We start from the raw sequence: 20,852 nt of genomic DNA, 5'->3' as shown, positions 1-20,852 counted from the left end.
TGTACAATTTCTTAGAGGCAATAATTTTGAAACAATGTTCCTTTGCTATATTCATACCAGTATAGTAATGTTTAGTAACACAAGCAGGATTAACAGAAGATAAAGATCACTCTCCTCAATGAAACTAAATTTGGGATGGGTCTGGGTATGATGGCTCACGTCTGTAATCCTAGCACTCTGGGAGGCCAAGTCAGGAAGATTGCTTGAGATCAGAAGTTTGTGACCAGCCTAAGCAAAAGCAAGATCCCATCTCTTAAAAAAAAAAAAAAAAAAAAGCATCTGGGTGTGGTAGCATGCACTTGTAGTCTCAGCTATTCAGGACGCTGAGGCAGGAGGATCACTTGAGCCCAAGAGTTTGAGGTTGCAGTGAGCTGTGATGACGCCACTGTACTGTAGCCCAGGCGACAGAGACCCAGTTCAAAAAAAAAAAAAAAAAATTGGTATGAGTCCAAGTTCATGCTTTTATAGTTGTCTGAAATGTTATGTAATGAAGTTGTTTCAGTGTACTAAATCCTAGAGGGGAAACATAGTGACCTTGATACTGAAATGATTAAGTAACATTAGTATATATTGTCTTTGTCAAAAGGTTGGGTAGCCTGAATAACACATGCCATTTTCAAGGGCATATTAGAGGATACAGGGGTGCCTAAGTAGAGATGACCACTAGCTTCTGATGTTAATTTAAAACACCACAGAGTTCTTAACTTACTTATACTTTGGTCATGCCAAATGCTAGTTGAATTGCTGAAGACATAAGTTACAAAATATTAATTCATTATTTAATTCATGCAAGGCATAATATGGTTTTTTTAAAACAAGGACATTCCCTGCTTCTGCATGTATTTGGGTTCTTAATTCATCTTTATCCAAGTTTCTTGATAGTAAAAATTACCTCTTGAAAAAAGCTCATTCTTTATTAGACTCTTAAGGACAAGTGTTCATATTTTAAACATTTTCTTTCCTTTAATATATATTTGATTTCATTGGCTAATGCCTTATATTTCCCTTTTCAAAGGAATCCATCTATAATATTTTGAAAGTAATTAGCAGAGGATTTTTAAAGTATTTTTGGCAGGAAAAAATGTAGATTTTTTATTAAATTTCTGAAGTCTAAAAGTAATAAAATGCCTTTTTTAAAAGAGGAATAGTATAGTTACTTAGTAGAAAAACATGGCTTGCCTATTTCTTCCTGTTTTCTCTTTTCTTGGGTATTGTTTAATGAATTCAAACTGTAGGTAATGGTTTAGTATTGTAGTAGTCAAACTATTACAAAGTTAGTGATACTATTACAAAGAAAAGTGATAAAATGAAGTATTCAGCATAAGCTAAAAATCGCTGTTTGTGTTCCCCTGACACATTGTCTCTGTATGCATATAGAGTTTAAATTGCTTAATATATAAACAGAATTATGAGAATTTAAAGTACTTGATAGAGAAGAATTATATGGTTCTAGGAACAGTGGATTGATTGTATTAAGGACCAAAAGAATTACATGATAACCTATAAACACCTGGAAAATGAGTTACATAAGTTTCCAACTGTAGTTTTCTTAAGTTATAATCATCATAACATATACTAGAGTATTTAGCTTTACAGGCACTAATGCAGCCTCATGGGATATGAGTGACTCTTGGTTTGCACTTGCCTAAGACCATGAAGCATAAAAGGATGATTCTACTTTGCCTTAATTGCTTTAGGTAAATACCGTAAACTGGATGGTTTAAACAACAGACATTTATTTCTCACAGTTTTGGAGACTGAGTCCCAAGATCAAAGTGCCAGCCAATTCGGTTCCTGGTGGGGGCCCTCTTCTTGGTTTGCAGATGACCTCCCTCTTACTGTGTCCTCACTTGGCAGAGTGAGATCATCACTGTCATGTCTCTTCTTATAAAGGCACTAATCCCATTGATGAGAGCTCCAAACTCATGACATGATTACCACCAAAAGGCCCTACCTCCAAATACCATTACACTGGGGGTTAGGGCTTCAACATAAGGATTTGAGCAGGAAAGGAACACAATCAGTCGATAGCATACCTATGATCTAGGTCATATTATTAGCCCAGAATTGATAAGGATTGTCTAGTAGGCCTAGCCATATATACTTACATACACACACACACACATGTAATCTACTTTGCTTTACATTTTATGTGTGACTTCTGTGGTCCATATGTAAAGAACATATAGCAATAAATAACATAGTCCAATTTTTAATTGTTACTGAACTAGCCCTTAGATGGTATCAAGATCACCTTAGATATTCATGTCTTTCTTGAATATTAGTTGTTAACTTTATTTTCTACAGTTCTACGAATAGCATCTTTGAATCTTTTTAAGTACAGCATGTATAGGGTCACTGGGTTCAAGAAGAAAAGCATAGATATTCTCTAGGAAAATTACACTAACAAAATCATAACTGCATAATGTGATCTGATATTTTTGTTGAACAGTAAAACTAATACATTTTGTATACACAATCACTTTTTTTTAATAATTGTTAGCATAAGCACACAATCATCATAAACTAAGCCAGGACTTCATTAGACCAGATCTTGTTAGATAAAATATTTAAGAGTTTAACATATATAAATGATTTTAATTGCTATTAGGCAAAGGAGACCTGAAAATATCTTAATTGACAGATCTTAAAATTTGTTTACTCAAAATTCAGAAAACTTTTATGAAAACTTTGCATTTTAAAATATTTTTTGCCTTTCCAAATTAGAAGTTAGATCCATTTAGAAGAGGATCTCACTCAATGGAAATACAGCCTATGAAGAACCAGTATAAAAGGATAATGTTTCTTTAGACCCCGAGGGTTGGGAAATTCATTTTTGCCCATATATACCAGGCCTTTCTCTAATCACCAAAGTTAACCTAAAGAGTAGTAAAAAACGTTGTGAATTTTACTATCGACATTTTCTGTGGAGACCTAGACTAATGCTTCTCAAACTTTAATGTGCATATATTAAATCAGCTAGGGATATTGTTAAAATGCAGAGTCGGATTCAGTAGTTCTGGCATGGCACCTGAGATTCTCAATTTCTAATAAGCTCTTAAGTGATACTAATATTCCTGGTGTCCAGAAGAGTAAAAGAGTCTAGACCCTATTTTAGCTTCCAGATTTTCTGTTTCAAGGAAAGGAGACAGAACTATCACTGTAATTTCTTCTGTGGGCCAGGCACTCTCATATTCATTATCTCTGTTGATCCTCCTATAAGTCCTGTAGAGTGGGTGGTAATAAAGGTTAAGTGGGACAGTATAAACCAGTTTTTCTCAAACTTGAATAATGTGCATCCCCTTTTAATAAAGAAACATCTCTTAGCGCCTCAGTTTTTACTTATATTTATTATAATGTTATCTAAAGATATATAAACAAAACTAGGTATAAATGCTTTATGCTTATAGCTCTTGCACAAGCATGAAACCAAAGCAAGTTTACAGATTAGACACAAACAAAACTATAATAAAATTTTTAAATGTTTATTAAATATGGATGGTGATGTTTTGCCAAAATGAAATCATCATGTGTGATGTCATTATGGTACTGAGTGCTATAGTGCACTTCTTTTAAGTTCAACATGTTGCACACGCTGCTACCATATGCTATGTGGTGACTCAATTCTGCCCCCTATTTCTCTCTGTTCAGACTATTGCTTTCATTTGTTCAGCACATAATAATGTTACTTGATCTTCATCTAGCCTGAATACATCATTTCCCTATTAAGTCAGCTTCTGTTCTCCATAAGCCTTCCACAACTAAAGTGGAACTGGACTTTAATGTGGAAATAAATACAAATGCAAACCTAAACATTGAAGTGTTCTGGCGATACTTAGTTTTAAGGCAGTTACCCAGATAATTCAGAACATAAATATTATTAATATTTTAAAATTTTCATCAACATGAAAAATGTTTAATTCTCATAGAAGTTCATGGGCGCTTCCCTATCTCCAGCTCACATACAACATACTCAGCAAGGATTGTTAAGGAACTCATACAGCACACATGCAACATACTCAAGGATTGTTAATGAGCCCCAGTTTAAGAAGCACCAATTGAGAAGTTAGTAGCATTGGTGCTTTAGCTTCTGACACACTTGGGTTCAGACCTTGGATTGTTTTTTAACCTTTTCTGAACCTCACTGTTTTCATATATTAAACAAATAATAATTCTCTTTGAATGATTAGGAGGAATAAATGTTCACAAAGTATCCACAGTGTCTATAAATGGCAGCACCACTGATTTGATTACAAACAACAGCAGCTAACACGTGAGGCTTTACTGTGTGCCTTGAACTTTGCTAAGCTCTTTATTATACATTGAGTCGTAGACTCAGGTTTCAAATCCAAGTCTGACTCCAAAGCTCATGTTCTTATAAGAAATAATTCAAATGTAGAATATTAATGTTTAAAGTTGCTTATTTAAAAAGCTTTTTAATCTTATATTTTCTCAAAAAGATTTATTATAAAAATTATGATGTTTCTCTAGAGGGGAAAATAGCTAAATTTCCTTTTAATGATTGTATGATATGCTGATATTCAAATTGTCACAAAAATAATTTTCATTTAAAGTCTGTCATGCTAGGTTATGGTACAGTAAAGGGGTAGATATTAGGATCATTAAGCTCAACTTGCACATTATTATTCTCTTGAACATTTATGATCAGTAATAAATGATAACATGAGATTCTCCCTGAATTGCAATGTAGCTTTTTTGCAAAAGAAGCATTTTTTTCTCCCACAAGTATTATTTGGGTATTCTATGCCACTTATTTGAAATAGTGTGCAAACTTCTTATTTTGCAAAACTTCTTATCTGCAAAACATCTGAAGAAAATTTGGCCTAACCTTTAAAATAATTTCTAGACAGTTTTCTATCTTTTCCTAGTTTTCTGGGTTAAATTCTGTAATTCTGAATAATGAACAAGCATACTGTAGGCTGGATTTTTGTTTGTTTTGCTTTTTTCTCTAATTGAGTGATGGGAGAAAATACCAGGATAGAATTACAAAAAGGATTCAATTATTTATTAACAAAAATGGTATGTATCAAATTTAAGTTTTTTCTCTACTTATTAAAACATATTTGCACAAATTATTAAAGTGTGGAGACACATGAAATATGAGACTGTCATTGAATTTTGTTAATTAAGGTGGTTTTTAAAAAATATATATTCCTTATCCCAACCTAGATAGTAACATGATAATAATAATAACCTATGTTGTAGAAATTGATTCTTTGTCCAATCTAGCCTCTTTTGCACATCTGCAGGATCTTTAAGTTCAGTAAATGTGTGCCTCTCCCTATGTATGGGTTATCAAGATAGATGATATGTTTTCTGTGATACTTCATCACTGCCTCATCCCATATCATAGCACAACCAAGTTGTTCTGGAATCACATTTACAGGTAAGGGCCTGATTTTCTTCGTTTCAGTAGTCTGTTATACTTGACTTGAATTGTGAACCTACCTCAGTTAAAGTTATTTTCCTCTTTCTTTTATTGACTACAAATGAGACTGTTTTTTTTTTACAAGTTTTCCTTTACTACTTAAATAGAACGGCCTCTGATCTTTGGCTTATTTAAAATCCAAACTTATTCTTTGTTAGTAGGTATATAAAGCATTTGGCCATTTTGTGTTCTAGTTTAGATTATGTCTGACATTTACATTTTGAAATGTTTATTATAAATTATGTTGATTTTTTGAAATGTATGTAGGTAAGTTATATTACCTATTAATTTCATTACTAATAGTAAAGTGGGTGTTAAAATTTATTATAAAGGGGACATTGGTTCTCAAACAGTAGAGAATGACTAAACCCTCTTATTTTACAGATGAAGAAATGGTGGCTCAGGCAGGTTAAGGCAAGTTAGACTAATATCCAAATCATGTATTAATAGATTCTAGGTCGCTTCAGGATAACCTTGCCACTGATAGCTTGAGCTCTTTGTTTGATAACTATGTTTGCACAGCTGTTTGACTTTAACATTCCCTCTTATGTCCTCTAAAGAAGGAGCTTTTTTAAAATGTATTATTTACTTTTTATTTAAGTAGCTCTTGCTTAGCCAAGTTCCAGGGTAAGACCAGAATTCAGGAACTAGCAGCAGAGATTAGCAATCATCATTCAGGGAGTGTGAAAACATTTTGGGGTAGGAGTTAATATTAAGTTTACTTTAAACATTTGGGATTTTTTTTTTTACACAAATGTCCATTTACTGTCTGACTTCTTAAATAAAGATTCCTCCTTTCAGCAAAGTTGAACAAGAAGACAGCATTTAAAACCACCTCTTTGGCAATCAGATAACACTAAGAAAATGCTAATCTTAATATGGTGATTTACGCCACCCAGAAAACTGCACAGACTTTGGCAGTAATACCCTATCAAACGCCTAAAGTGTGCCAAAATATGCTTTATACTAAAATTGTGGAGACTCTTGCAGGAGAAACTATATTCTTACCTATGAGCTCATTTTTCTGACATTTAGCTTTATAGCACAGGAATTGTAACTTGTTCCTAGGACAAATGAGCAAGATCACAATGCATAGAAACTCTGTACTACTGCTACTCATTCACCAAATTGCTACTAAGTTCACCAAATTGCTACTAAGAATCTATATATTATAAAGTAGCATTAGCTCCTGTAACAAATAATCTGAAAATGCATAATGGCGTAAACACAATAGAAATGTATTTCTCACATTAAAGCCTAAACAGATGTTCCTGATGAGCAAGCAGCTTTTCTCTAAGTCCTCCTTCAGAGGTGTAAGCAACTTCAATATGTGGCTCTGCCGTCTTCAATATGTGGCTCCCAAAGGATCCATGCTTTTCTGCTTCAAGCTAGCAGATGGGGAAAGAGCATGGAGGACTTGCGCATAAGGTTTTTATACACAAGGTTTTTATACAGCAGACTTCTATTCATATGCCATTATGTATAACTCAGTCACCTTACATGCACCTAACTGCAAAGCTAGGAGGCTAGAGAGTGTAGTCCTTGGGCTCAGAAGAGAATAGGAGTTATAAAAGATATTCCAGCTGAGTGGAAGTGAATTACAATGTAATGAAAGAAATGCCAAGCTATTAATAGAAATATATCAAATATCACTTCACAGAGAAGTTCAGTGGCACACGATCACAGCTTTGCCTAGAACAGAATCCCTTGGGACATATCTGTAAACTGATGCCCTTAGTATCCTGAATCCCTACCGCTAAATGTGTATATGTAGGTATAGCTTGGATATATTTGGGTTCTGTTTCAGACCACAGCAATTAAGTGCGTCACAAGAATTTTTGGTTTCCAGTGCATATAAAAGTTATGTTTCTACCGTATTCTATTATGTGTACAACAGCATTATGCCTCAAAAACTATGTACATGCCTTAATTTAAAAATACTGCTAAAAATTGTTAACGATCATCTGAACCTTCAGCAAGTTATAATCTTTTTGCTGGTTGAGGGTCTTGCCTCAGTGTTGATGGCTGCTGGCTGATCAGGGTGGTAGTTGCTGAATATTGGGGTGGCTGAGGTAATTTCTTAAAATAAGACGATGAAGTTTGCCACATCAGTTGACTCTTTTTTTCATGAAAGATTTCTTTGTAGCATGGGATGCTGTTTGATGGCATTTTACTCACAGTAGAACTTCTTTCAGAATTGGGATCTATCCTCAAACCCTGCCACTGCTGTATCAACTAAGTTTATGTAACATTCTAGATCCTTTGTTGTCATTTCAACAATGTTCACAGCATCTTCACCAGTAGATTCCATCTTAAGAAACCACTTTCCATGCTCACCCACAAGAAGCAGCTCCTCATGTGTTACAGTTTTGTTACAAGATCGCAACAGTTCAGGCTCCATTTCTAATTCTAACATTTCATCTACATTGAAAAATCTGTTGGTTAGTGTAGCCGCCTTGCCTTCATCACTTATCTTAGCAAGATCTTCTGGATAACTTGTTGCAGCTTCTACATCAGCACTTGGTGCTTCACCTTGCAATTTTATGTTTTAGAGATGGCCTCTTTCCTTCCTTAAACCTCATGAACCAACCTCTGCTAGCTTCAAGCTTGCTTCTGCATCTTCCTCATCTCTCTCAGTCTTTGTAAAATTGAAGAGAGTTAGGGACTTGCTCTGGGTTAGGCTTTGGTCTAAGGGAATGTTGTAACTGGTTTAATCTTCTATCCAGACCACTAAAACGTTCTCCATATCAGCAAGAAGACTGTTTCACTTTCTTAGCATTCGTGTGTTCACTGGAGTAGCCACTTTTAATTTCCTTCAGGAACTTTTCCTCTCTGTTGACAACCTGGCTAACTGGGGCAAGAGGCCTAGCTTTTAGCCTATATCAGCTTTCCACATGCCTTTTTTACTAAGCTTAATCATTTCTAGCTTTTGATTTAAGGTGAAATATGTATGATCCTTCCTTTCAATTGAACACTTCAAGGCCACTGTAGGGTTATTAATTGGCCTAATTTCAATATTGTTGTGTCTCAGGGAATAAGGAAGCTTAAAAAGAGAGCAAGGGAACAGCCAGTCAGTGGAGCAGTCACAGCACACATAACATTTATCCATTAAATTTGTCATCTTATTATGGGCACAGTCTGTGGCACCCAAGACAATTGCAATAGTAGCAACAAAAATCACTGATCGTGGGTCACAATAACAGTTATAATGAAAAAGTTTGAAATATTATGAGAATTGCCAAAATGTGACGTAGAGACATAAAGTGAGCACATGCTGTTGGAAAACAGTGCCAATAGATTTGCTTGATGCAGGGTTGTTACGTGCCTTCAAAAGTACAGTAGTTTGCAAAGCGCGATAAGGCGAAGCACAATAAAACTGTATGCCTGTACTGTAAAGTGCACAGGATGGAGGGGCATTCTTTACTGAATGTCATAACATTTTACTATTTAAAGTAGGGTCTGGGGATCAGGAACATTGACCTGTTAGGAATGCAGGCTCTCAAACCCCATAACTACAAAATCAGACCCTGCATTTTATCAAGGTGCTCCAGGCAGTTTGCATCCACAACAGGATTTGAATCTTTGTAATCTTGGCTCTGGCATTTATTAGCAGTGTGATGTTAGTCAGCTTGCTTAATCTGTCTCCACTTTTTCATCTGTAAAATAAGAGTGGAGTGCAGGGTGAGGGGACACATGTAATTGAATATTGGGGTATCTCTCTAGAGAAAATATACACAAATGTTAAATAACACTTGACACTTGTAAGCATCGACTGTTTTCAAATGCCAAGTACTTTTTAAAATAACTGTAAGAGGATACAGCTTTTGAACTATGACTATTTGTACTCATCCTCTTTCAACCCTTACCCTTATTTATGTCATATTAAGGATTTTTAGCCTGTTGAAATGATGGGGAGGATTTTTATTCATGCATTTTAGTCTTTGTTCCTAAAAGATGAGTAAGCACAGGAAAAATAAACTTTTCTAAAGTTAGCAAATGGTGTTTGTCCTAAAAAGCCTTAATATAGACAGCAGCCATAACTTCAGTCAATTCATTATCAAATTATAAACTTAAAAATGTACAGAGGAATAATCTACTAGTTTGCCAAACCTTGAGGGACAACTGCTTAATGGACTTTAGTCATAACATATCTTGTAACTCCAGATTAACTGAAATGAGTAAAACAGGATATTTATATATCAAATAATATTGTGTGACCAGAAAATAACCTACTTTTCAACCTTCTCATAAATGTGTTTTAGTATAACCTTTGTGCCTCATTTAGTAAATATCATATATGTACATAATGTTTGCTTTATATAATAATTTAGAAAGCACATCCAGATCTTTCAGTGCCTCAGACTCATCCTTTTCATACTATTTCTCTTCATCCTATGCGGTCAGTGTAGAAGATTATCAGATATAGGGCTGAATCTCTACTGCCCTAAAAATACAATCTGCGACTTCTGGAATGTCTTTTTTTTTTTTCTCTAATTCCATGACAGATATTTTTCCTCCCAGGGTGTCTTTAAAATAAGTCTCACTTACTTGACTATTGCCTCTGTCTCTGAAAGTGTAATTTTAAAATTCCAGTTTAGTTAAGGTGTGTTTACAGATGTTTTAGGGTGATTAGGCTAATCAAATTCCGTAAAACTGAGAAAGAAATTGAAAGGCCTTAATTCTTACAGGAAAGAAGTAAATCCAGTGCCATCTCCATTTGAGTACAAGTAGGAATAAGGCACTAAATTTAACCTGAGTTGTTGAATTATGTCATTGGTTGGCTAGAATCATGAATCAGTGGGAACTTTTCAAATTAAGAGGGAACTCTTTTCTGTTACCATCTAAGTCAAAATTTGTATATACTCCTGTGCATTCAGACCCCGTTTCTCAATCTATAGAGAAATCAGCTTAAAGTTTGAAAAGGAAGCATGGGTGTGCTGCGTGGGTGTAAGTATATGGCAATTTGAATTCAATTCGAATTGCAGCCCAGCTATTGACTAGCTTTGTGACTTCAGTCATGTTTCCCAACCTCTTTGAATGTCACTTCTCTCAAAAAGTATTTGCTTCTTAGAGTTGTTGTGAGGATCAAATGACTTAATACTTCTAAAACTCTCATACATATTATGTATTATCTTATTTAAATGTTCTAATTGCTATGATCAAAATGTTTCACTCTGCACATTTATCAAGTACACTTGATTCTTTAATTTTAAAGTACGTTCATTGCCAATTTACATGATGTATGATGTATTTGGTATGTTTTTCCTATGAGAGAAAATGACCTTTTAAATCAGGGGTTGGGCCAGGGGTTGGGCCAGGTGTGGTGGCTCACACCTGTAATCCCAGCAACTTTGGGAGGCTGAGTGAGGCAGGATGATGGCTTGAGCTGCAATGAGCTATTATCACACCATTGCACTCCAGTCTGGGCAACAGAGCGAGACCCTGTTTCTAAAAAAATAATAATAAATCAGAGGTTGGCAAACTTTTTTGGTAAAGGGCCAGATAGTAAATATTTTAAGCTTTGCAGGCCATATGGTCTTTTGTCGTAACTACTCAGCTATGCTGTTGTAGCATGAAAGAAACCATAGACAACACATAAACAAATAGTTGTACCTATTTTATTTATGGACACTGGAATTTAAATTTCAAATAATTTTCAAATATAACAAGACACTATTTGTCTTTGCTTTTTGTTAACCATTTAAAAATATAAAAACCACACTTAGCTCTAGGGCCATACAAAAACAAGCAGTGGGCCATAGTTTGCCAATCCCTGTTTTAAATAATTTAGTGCTTCTTTAAAGCTGATAAATGCAGCAGAACCTTAGTTAGGGCAAAGCATTAAGAAGGAAAGGAATCAAGAGCCAATCTATCAACTAGTTAGCCCAGAGCACAGCTATATTAATCACTCACTTGACTAACACAATTCATGCAACCTCTTTGAGCTTAACCTTTTCATACATAAAAATGGAGTAATAGTGTAACTCTGACCCATAGCTACTTCTTCCTGGTGAAGAATAATAATTATTACTCATTGAATTTCTATCCCTGTGCTGGATATTTGAACCGTTTTCGTTCTAATCCTCCTATTCCCACTTTACAAATGAAGAAATAGAGATTCAGGGAGACAAAAAACCTACTCAACTCTGCAATACCAAAACCTTCTCAACTTTCTCAATTGAATGCAAGCTCCATGAGAGTAGAGACCTCACTGGACTCACTCTATTCTAAACCCCCAGTGTTCATAAAGTCCCAGGTATCTAGTAGGCACTCAGTAAATACTTGTTGAATTAACAAATGGATGAATTCATTTATGTCAGTGATTCTTAATCCTTTATTAGATCAGGGATGGTTTTGAGAAACATTTTGAAGTTATGAACCATCTCTGCAGATAGTCAAATCTCAAACTGAGAAACCTTGCATTAAGGATTTGGCAGACTATTGAAAAAAGATGCTATTCACCACACTCTGAATAATATGGATTAGAATTCTTTTCATAGGCATGGAAAGAGAATGTGTAGATAGATGTCTTGCTTCTTTGCTTTTCTTATATTCATATTGAGGGCATTAAACAAGGCCTAAAATGTTTGGGGGTTTTGTCCTACAGTCTGCTCGCTGTTCATTTTAAAACTCCAGATTCCCTTAAAAGTCACCTTCTCAAAAATTATTTCTTAAAACATGATTCTTATTGGATCTAAGCTGCCTCAGAATGAAAAGTGAGAAGCCATAGCCTATTAAGACTGGCATATAAAATGCTTTGTCTTTAGAAATAACAGCTGTGAGGGAAACATCCACTCTTCATTGCCGGAAGGCCAACCAAGTCTGAATCTAGTGTGTTACTCAGAAGAAACCTACTACTGCCTCTGCTTCTTGTCATTTACTTACAACTTTACTTTCTACCCCATGGCCCCTGTAAAAATCAATGAGAAAGGCTTATCACTATTCAGGTGTTACTGGTTTTTAGTCTTTTCTCCTATAAATCATCTGTTGTTTTCATGCCCTTGTCACTTATATCAGGACCTTGAAATCATGACTCAGTCCAGGTAAATAATAATTTTAAAGGGGTTTTGTTTTCACATATGATGTAAAAATAAATCTGTTGCTTAGAAAACATTACGGTACTACTCTCACCTACACCCCCTTTCCCTCTTTTACTATAACACCCCCAGACTCCCCTACACACACGAAAATGCTATTCTAAAACCTGAGCATTTTCTTTCAGTGTCCCTGGGACTAGTCACTCTATTCAGACTTTGCTCTTGCCATGTCATTTAATTTTTCTCCATGGCACTTATTACCAGGCTCATTTTCAGCCACATCAGTTGTTAAAATACTGAAACACTTCCATGTGAGTTGATAAGTGTCTGTTGTCTTGTGCCCTCTAAGTGCCCTTTGCCACCCTCCTTCCTCCAGACTCCTTGGATCTCCCCACAATCCAGCAACTGAAGGGTTAATATCTCCTGTTCCTCCAGGACCCCACTCCAAGACTATGGCCATCATCTCTTCTGATTGGTCAGTGCCGTTGCCGTACCAGTGTAGATATCACACCTATTTACCACCACAGGAATATATGACTAACTGAGGGCATAAACTTCCCAGTTTTGTTCATTTCATCATCCCCAATATCTTCTTGAACAGTCCTGATGTCTCTCAAATAATTGTTAAAATAGCAAATGAAGTGTATTTATGCATATGGTACCAAAAAGGTGAGATCTAAACCAGGAGAACCACTTGAGCAAGCAGGATGTGGGAATCACTTGATGAGTCATCAGAGCAGGGAAGACATATGAATTAAGTTATAATACCTTTTTGTGGACAGCCAAACACTCCTTCCTTTGGTTAGCAACCTTGCTTCATAGTGTTAACCTTTAATACTTTGGTTTTTCCCAGGCAAGGTAAATATGTGTCAGTGTTGGGTTTCAGGTCCCACATTGCTCCCACATTAATGACCAAATACTAGACTTGAAGACAGATACTAGTCATCTTACGCTTGAAGCCAACAAGGCAGGGGCGCCTGTGGGAAGGCTGTGAGGTGATGTGGCCGTCTTGCTGAGGAGTTGTACACAGTTTTGTAATGGTGGAGACTGAGTCACCTAGAATAACTAAAATGTGCCATGGAGCCTAAGGGACCAGAGCTGTTCCTGTCCTTTCTGACATCCAGGCCTCTGCATACACACATGACAAAGAGTGAGCACCAATCAGTGCTTAGTATCTACCCACGGAGCTACCTTCAGGTAAAGCTCACCTACACAAACCTTGTCACTATCCTCAGCATTTCTCCATCCCCATGCTAGGAAACAGAGAAGAAGCATGCATTCCACATCACCTTAGCAGAATCCAAAAAATTCAGTGGGGTGCATTATTAAGAATTTCTCTTAACACTTCCTGCCTTTCCCTAATAGCCACCTATGAATGTCCCTGAACAACTTCTGAAGCTATTTCCATCCTGTTACATCTCTTCTTTATTTTTACTCTTTCTTATATAATCTATTTGTCCTAAATTTGCCTTTTTAAAGGTTCAAGTAGTACCTGCTAAACATAGCATTTTACAGTTTGCTGATTATTTAGTTCCACAGTCATTTTCCTAATGTCTCTTGTCTTTATGTAACCATCCAAAAATAAAAATAGTTCTCAATCAAGCCCCGTTTTCTTGGGGAACTGCTGGGCATGTGGATGGTAACCATAAACCACCTTTTGGGTCCATTACTCCTCTTAATCACACCAGAGAATTTCTGTTTTGTCTTCCTCAGGACAGCAAAGTAACTGAGGTAGAACAACGTGATACTCTGCCTTCTCGTTTCAGCTCTCATACTGTAAACAAGTTTCCTTTTCACGGTCTATTTAGTGCCATGTTTTTTGCATTTTTTTTTCTTTTTTCTTTTTTTGGTGATTTTGCCATTTAAAATGGTCCCAACTGTTGTGTTGAAGTGCTGTTTGGTGATCCTAAGTGTAAGAAGGCTGTGATGTGCCTTACAGAGAAAATACATGTGTTAGATAAACTTTGTTCAGGCGTGAGTTATGGTGCTATTGAGTTCAATGTTAATGAATCAGTAATATATGTTAAATAAGGTATATTTGTTTAGTTAAGAGACAGGGTCTCTCTCTGTTGCCCAGACTGGAGGGCAGTGGTGTGATCATAGCTCACTGCAGCCTCCAACTCCTGGCTCAAGCCTCCTAAGTAGCTGGGACTGCAGGCACATGCCACCACGCCAGGCTAATTTTTTTTATTTCTTTTGTAGAGATGGGGTCTCACTATGTTGCCCATGCTGGTCTCCAACTCCTATCCTCAAGCAATCTTCCTGACTCAGCCTCTCAAAGTGCTGGGATTATAGGTGCAAGCCACAACACCTGGCCAAATAAGGTGTCTTTAAACAGAAACACACATAAAACAATGTCAAGTATTAATCAGTGAGTGAAAATGACCAGAGGCTTGCAGGAACCTCGCTCTGTATTTCCTCTAGGAGCAATGTTTCAGTATTTACTAAATCAGTGATTGTGGTGACTTTATAGAAAGTAACTATTGCAAATAATAAGAATCAACTGTAGTTGTGATCATCTGAACCCATACTGCTGTGTTTGTCTGACTAAAGAGCAGGATTGCTCAAAAAATACTTGTTAAGCAGTTACTATGCACTGCACTCTAGGGATACAGTCTTGCATAAGATGGTCATAGTCCTCAGCTTCATGCATCTTATAGCCTGATGGGGATGTTAAATTTTTAAAATATCTTGCACTAAACATCTGCACTAAAATATAATCAGCTACCCGAAAGCTCCTCTTCACTCTGTCCTCCATCCAGTGAGAATCTAGATAGGCAGCATATTAGAAAGTCCTTCCCCATTCATAAGAGAAGACTGGAAAAAGCCTAGTTCAGGTGTTGCAAAGACGTTGTTTTGGATGTCAAGTCTAATCACAGCTGCTTGTATCACTCTGATAAGAATGACTATCAGACCATCCTGGACTGAGCAGGAAAAAAGTATGAAATCTAATAGTAACAGCTTATATGCCATATCTAATTCTCTATGGTGGCCCTATATCTGATATTTCAATGTCTGAAAGCAGATAGAGCCATTGGTCCACAGACAGCATGCTGGTAGAGACTTCCTGCCTAATCAAGGCTAGACTACAATTCTAGACTTTCTTGCTGTGCATTTAACCACCTTTCCAATATGATTCTGAGAATCACCCTTGTCTAGAATTTCCCATATTGTATTCTGCAATCCTTATGTTAACATCTGCCCTTTGAACTTGTTTTGGGACCGCATGCTCATCCTCAAAATGGGAGCCATCAACTCCCCACTTGTATTTATGATGATTCCGTCCCTGCTCACCCCTTCCTCTTCCAGCAGAACATCATGATCAGGAGGCTAATATGTGATTTACATGAGCCTTGATTTTACTTAGATCTGTTCCCTTTCGTCATGCTGGTCTGTATCATCCATCAGCTTACGTGATCCAGGTTGGTTGGGATCTCTGTGGTCTGCTAGAGACCGACGACCTCCCTGTGACACAGAAACTGATTTCAGAGAGTTATTTGTCCCCATGGGCAGTTGTTCCAAGTTTAGGCTTCAAAGTGCAGAATCTTTAGCAGTTGTTTTTCTATTACTGCAGCCATTTCTCTACCAGTTACTTTGGCAGTCCTTGCAGCAAGACTTGCCAGTCTTCTCCAAATCTGTAAATAAGTTCTTGGGTTATGCTACAAAATACTGTTTTTGCATTGCCACGGTAATAAGAGGAGTTTTATTAATCTTTCAGGTGGGTTTTGGTGAAAGACAACAACTTCCCACCTAGATTGTGCACTTTGTGTCTGTTTTGAACACCACCATATCCACAGTTTTGAACACAACACTGGCAGTTAATACATTGCTTTCACTAACTGACGGGTTAAGTACCACCTTGGACTCCCGCATTAATTGGAAACCCTGCCCTCTAAAGTTACATCTGATATGACATTATAAATATATATTACTTGACTGTATTATTTTTTTAATGACCTATTTATTGCTGGGGGAATGGGTAGCATTTAACTTTTACACCCATTTTTATGTTTTTCTTGACTTTATACTGTATACCTTATAATATAATATTAAAAATTATCAGTTTTCTCATGAAAAACAAGTCATGCATTACAAAGCCATTTCTTACAACTGGGGGGTGGGAAAGATAGGACAAAGAGAAGGCCAGAAAATCAGTATCTCACCCTTGTCTTGCCCTTGTCAGGAGGGGAGTTAATATGCCCTCTAGTATTGAGTGAGTTATTTGTAAAGAAGATATAAAGGGTGGATATATTTTCACTAAAAATGCATTCTTTGATGACTCAAAGTGTCCCAATTTAGAAAGAATGCGTTAATGTGCTATTTTGGAAGGGTCGAAGATTCTTTTTCTTCTACTATTACTTGGATGTCTTGTTTATAACACCTTTACAGAGTGTTGCAGAAAGAACATAGGCTCTAAAATTAGAAGACCCCAGCTTCTCAGTTTTCTTACCTATGTGGCCTTTATCTCTGAGTTTTATTCTTTTATTAGATTTTATCCCCTCCAAATGCAGTTGAAGGTAAATTGTAAACTACAGAGCACTATATCCAACTAGTAAAGTGTCGTCATCACATCCTTTGTAAATCAAGACCAAATAACCCTGGATATTTTAAAGATTTACCAAAATTATATCTTTTAAAAATGGCTTCTCTCAACCCAAATCTAATATAAGTGCAAGGACTTTGCCAAGGCAAATTCCTAAAGAGAACACAGTGCCACAGAAGCAGTTCACACAGTCCTGTGAGTCTTGGTCAGTGATTACATCCTGTTGCATGAAATGTTAATAACACAGGTTGGCAACCAACCTAGAGTTGGGAGGTGGAAAAGAAGTGACAAAAATGTCAAGATTCCTCAAACAAATATGGAATGAGTTGTAGTAGACTAGGACATTGTGTTCAGAGATAAAGGCCAGGAGATTTGACCATCTCCATACCAGATTATTGCTGTCTTATTTGAAGAATCTCATTTTGCTGTGAAGAGTTGAAAGCAAACACATTCCAATAGAGAATTGTTAATCCTGACCTTTGTTCAGTACATAATATTCTTGGTGACCTATGGACAGAAATATTGTACTTTACTTTTTTGTCTTATAGTTAGAATGCTTTTCGAATAAAAATTTTGCACATGTGTATGACAGTTCCAAGTGAGCATCTGAGGACAGTAGAACTTTATTTGCATTTAAGGCTATTCCATAGAGACTACCTGTTAATCACTGTACACAGGATCCTGTTCTTTTCCAACTTGGATATCTGGGGTACATCTGCCTGTGCCTAGTCAGCCATCCCTATCCTGATCCTGAACTTCTAATTTTAATAGTAATCACCAGTTGTCTCCCCTAGAGGATATTCCAACATACACTTCCACTATTTTTTTTTTAAATATACCATTGCTGGCTTGACACTTCCACTAACTTTTGAGAGTGCTGGTTTCCTCAGACTCTGAGCTACACATGTATTATGGAAATCTTTGATCATTTCCAGTCTGATAGTCAAAAACACTGAATTTCTTTGTAGTATTAATTTGTACTGCTCTTTTTGTTTAAGAATTGTCTATATTTTTATTTCTCTAAACTGCTCATATCCTTTACCCTCTCTGTTGAATTACTGTTGAATTTTTTAGTTGCCTTGGAGGAGGTCTTTATATGTTAAGAAGTTAGCCCCTTGACAACATTTTGAACTGGAAATAATAACCTTACAACAGTCTAATTCAGCAGTATCATCTTCCAAATCTTAACACTGACCTAAAGATGTTAAATGACTTGCAAATGTTAGAATGCAGCCTGGGATTTTGACTCTGACTTTAGTAATTTTTATACTGCATCTTGCCAGTTCTAGAACAGAAAGAGCCAGTACCCATCCTCTCAAAATGTGTAAGCCCTGGGATCTCAGGACTTTACCCCCACCCCCCTCAGCATCCCATTTCTCCTTGCTAATGCATTTAGGGATGTAGCTCCCTTTTCCAACTTAATTTATACTTTCTGGATTCACCAGATTTGTCTTCATCAAATGTCTTATGCCCCATGAGCAAAATGACTTCATGACTTTTCCCACAATTTCTCATTCTTGAGTCAGTCCTTCAACCTGGACTTACTGAACTCCTGTTAAATAAAGATCCCTGCATTGTGCATGATAAGAGGATACAAAATAAATGGAAAATATAGTCCCTGCCCTGCTGAACAGTCCATTTGAGGAGACAAAGCAAATACCAAATTTATTTGAAAATGAACTCATAATTACTTGCTAATGCTCAAGGCAAACAAATTAAATGAGTGCTTTAATGGGTTTATTTATTCATCACAAAAGGACTGCTGCAAGTTTTTACTTCAGATTTAAAAAGAAGTGATAGTACCAGCTAAGAGATTCAGCATTTCTGAGTCCTTAGAGAGCATCACAGAACATCATCTCTTTTAATCTGAGTGATGGCACTTTTTCCTTAATGAATACACTGTGGAATTGTAGACCAAATGACTTGTTCAAATAGTCTAGAAAGGGCCCTGGCCTTTTCTCTCAGGACTTATGGTTTAGCCGCTACACCATAGGCTTCAGTTTGGCAGAGAAACGGACAGAAATGGGTGGCAGCTTGGGTGGAATGAATAGATACAGTACAAAGTCACAGATTTGACATCTGTTAAGAGGCCCTGTAGTAAAGTTTAAAGACTATAATTTTGGAGTCAGGCTAGATTTGAACCTGCCTTGCTACCTACAAATTGTGGCCTTGGAAAGTTATGACACATACCCTCTTCACTTCCATTTTCTCAACTGCAAAATGGAGTTAATAATATCTACACTTTAGGGGGTGTCTGACATATAGTAGGTGTCTGATAAGTGGTAGCTATTTTAGCAAATAGTGGGTCACCGTGAAAATGTGATTTGTTTTTTTCTTGCATGGGTTGTTGACTGACTCTGTTGAAGCAGGGAGTATGGGACAAAAGACACAAAAAAACCAAAAAGGCTTAGAGTCCTAAGAAGAGCATCACAATTTTTCCCTCAGACTGTTAATTTTTCTTGCATACTGACCTAGCAGGAAAGTTTTTGTGGGTGTAAGGAAGAACTTCCAGAGAAAGGAGCTGAGAGGATCTTGTTCTCAGAAGAGCTGATTGCTCAGGATGCAATCCTACTTAGCATAGCAGATGGGGGTGGTGTGTGTACAAAGTGTACTGCAGACTGTTAAAGCAAGCTCTGGGTCTGACTCGCCTTTGCCACTTTCCAGGTGTATATTGTTAAGTGAATCCACTCACTTCCTTGCTCCAGACACATCTACAAAGTTGGGCTAGTAATCTTTACTTCATGGGATTTCCAAGGATTAAATTAGATAATTCAGTTAACAATTATGGTTAATTTTATGTGTCAACTTGGAGGGCATTTTTGGATGAGATTAACATTTAGATTGGTAAACTCTGAGTAAGCAGATCGCCCTCTATAATGTGGGTGAGTCTCTTCCAATCAGCTGAAGGTCTGAATAGAACAGAAAGACCAGCCTCTCAAGCAAGAGGGGGTCATTCAGCAGACTGTCATCAGCTCTCCTGGACTGTGCCTGCTGGCCTTCAGACTAGAACTATACCGTTGACTCCCCTGGGTCTCCAGCGTGCCAGCCCACATTGCAGATTTTGGACTTTCCAGCCACATTACATGAGCCAATTCCTTGTAATAAATCTCTTTCTATGTACAGTCAGCTTTCAGTATCCATGGGTTCCACATCTGTGGATTAAAATAACCGTAGATCAAAATATCAAAAATATTCCAAAATATTTTATCTCTACTGAACATGTACAAACTTTTTTTCCTTGTCATCATCCCCTAAACCAGGGGTCCTCAATCTTTTTAAACAGAAGGCCAGTTCACTCCCCCTCAGACTGTTGGAGGGCCGGACTATAGTTTAAAAAAAACTGTGAACAAATTCCTATGCACACTGCATATATCTTATTTTGAAGTAAAAAAACAAATGGGCAAAAACACCCACATGTGGCCCAGGGGCCATAGTTTGAGGACACCTTCCCTAAACAATACACTATAACAACTATTTACATAGCATTTACATTGTATTAGGTATTATAAGTAGGGATGATTTAAGATATGTGGGCAAATGTGTGCCTATTCTATGTAAATACTCCGCCATGTTATGTTAGGGATTTGAGCATCCATGGGTTTTGGTTTCTGAGGGAGGTCGTAGAACCAACCCCCCATGGTTACTGAGGGACAACTATTGATTTCATTCTTCTAATATACCCAATGTGAGTTAGTCACTGTTCTAGGCCCTGGAGATGCCTCAAAAGAGACAGGCAAGGTCTCTTAGGGAACAAATATTCTTGAGGGGGGAGGGAGAGTCAGACAGTAAGTAGGCAAAGATGGCAATATTAGTGATGTGAATA

Source organism: Microcebus murinus, chromosome 2 (genome assembly GCF_040939455.1).
Source record: "Microcebus murinus isolate Inina chromosome 2, M.murinus_Inina_mat1.0, whole genome shotgun sequence".
Classification (NCBI taxonomy): Eukaryota; Metazoa; Chordata; class Mammalia; order Primates; family Cheirogaleidae; genus Microcebus; species Microcebus murinus.
The sequence above is the reverse complement of the archived record's forward strand: the minus strand, read 5'-3'. Positions refer to the sequence as shown.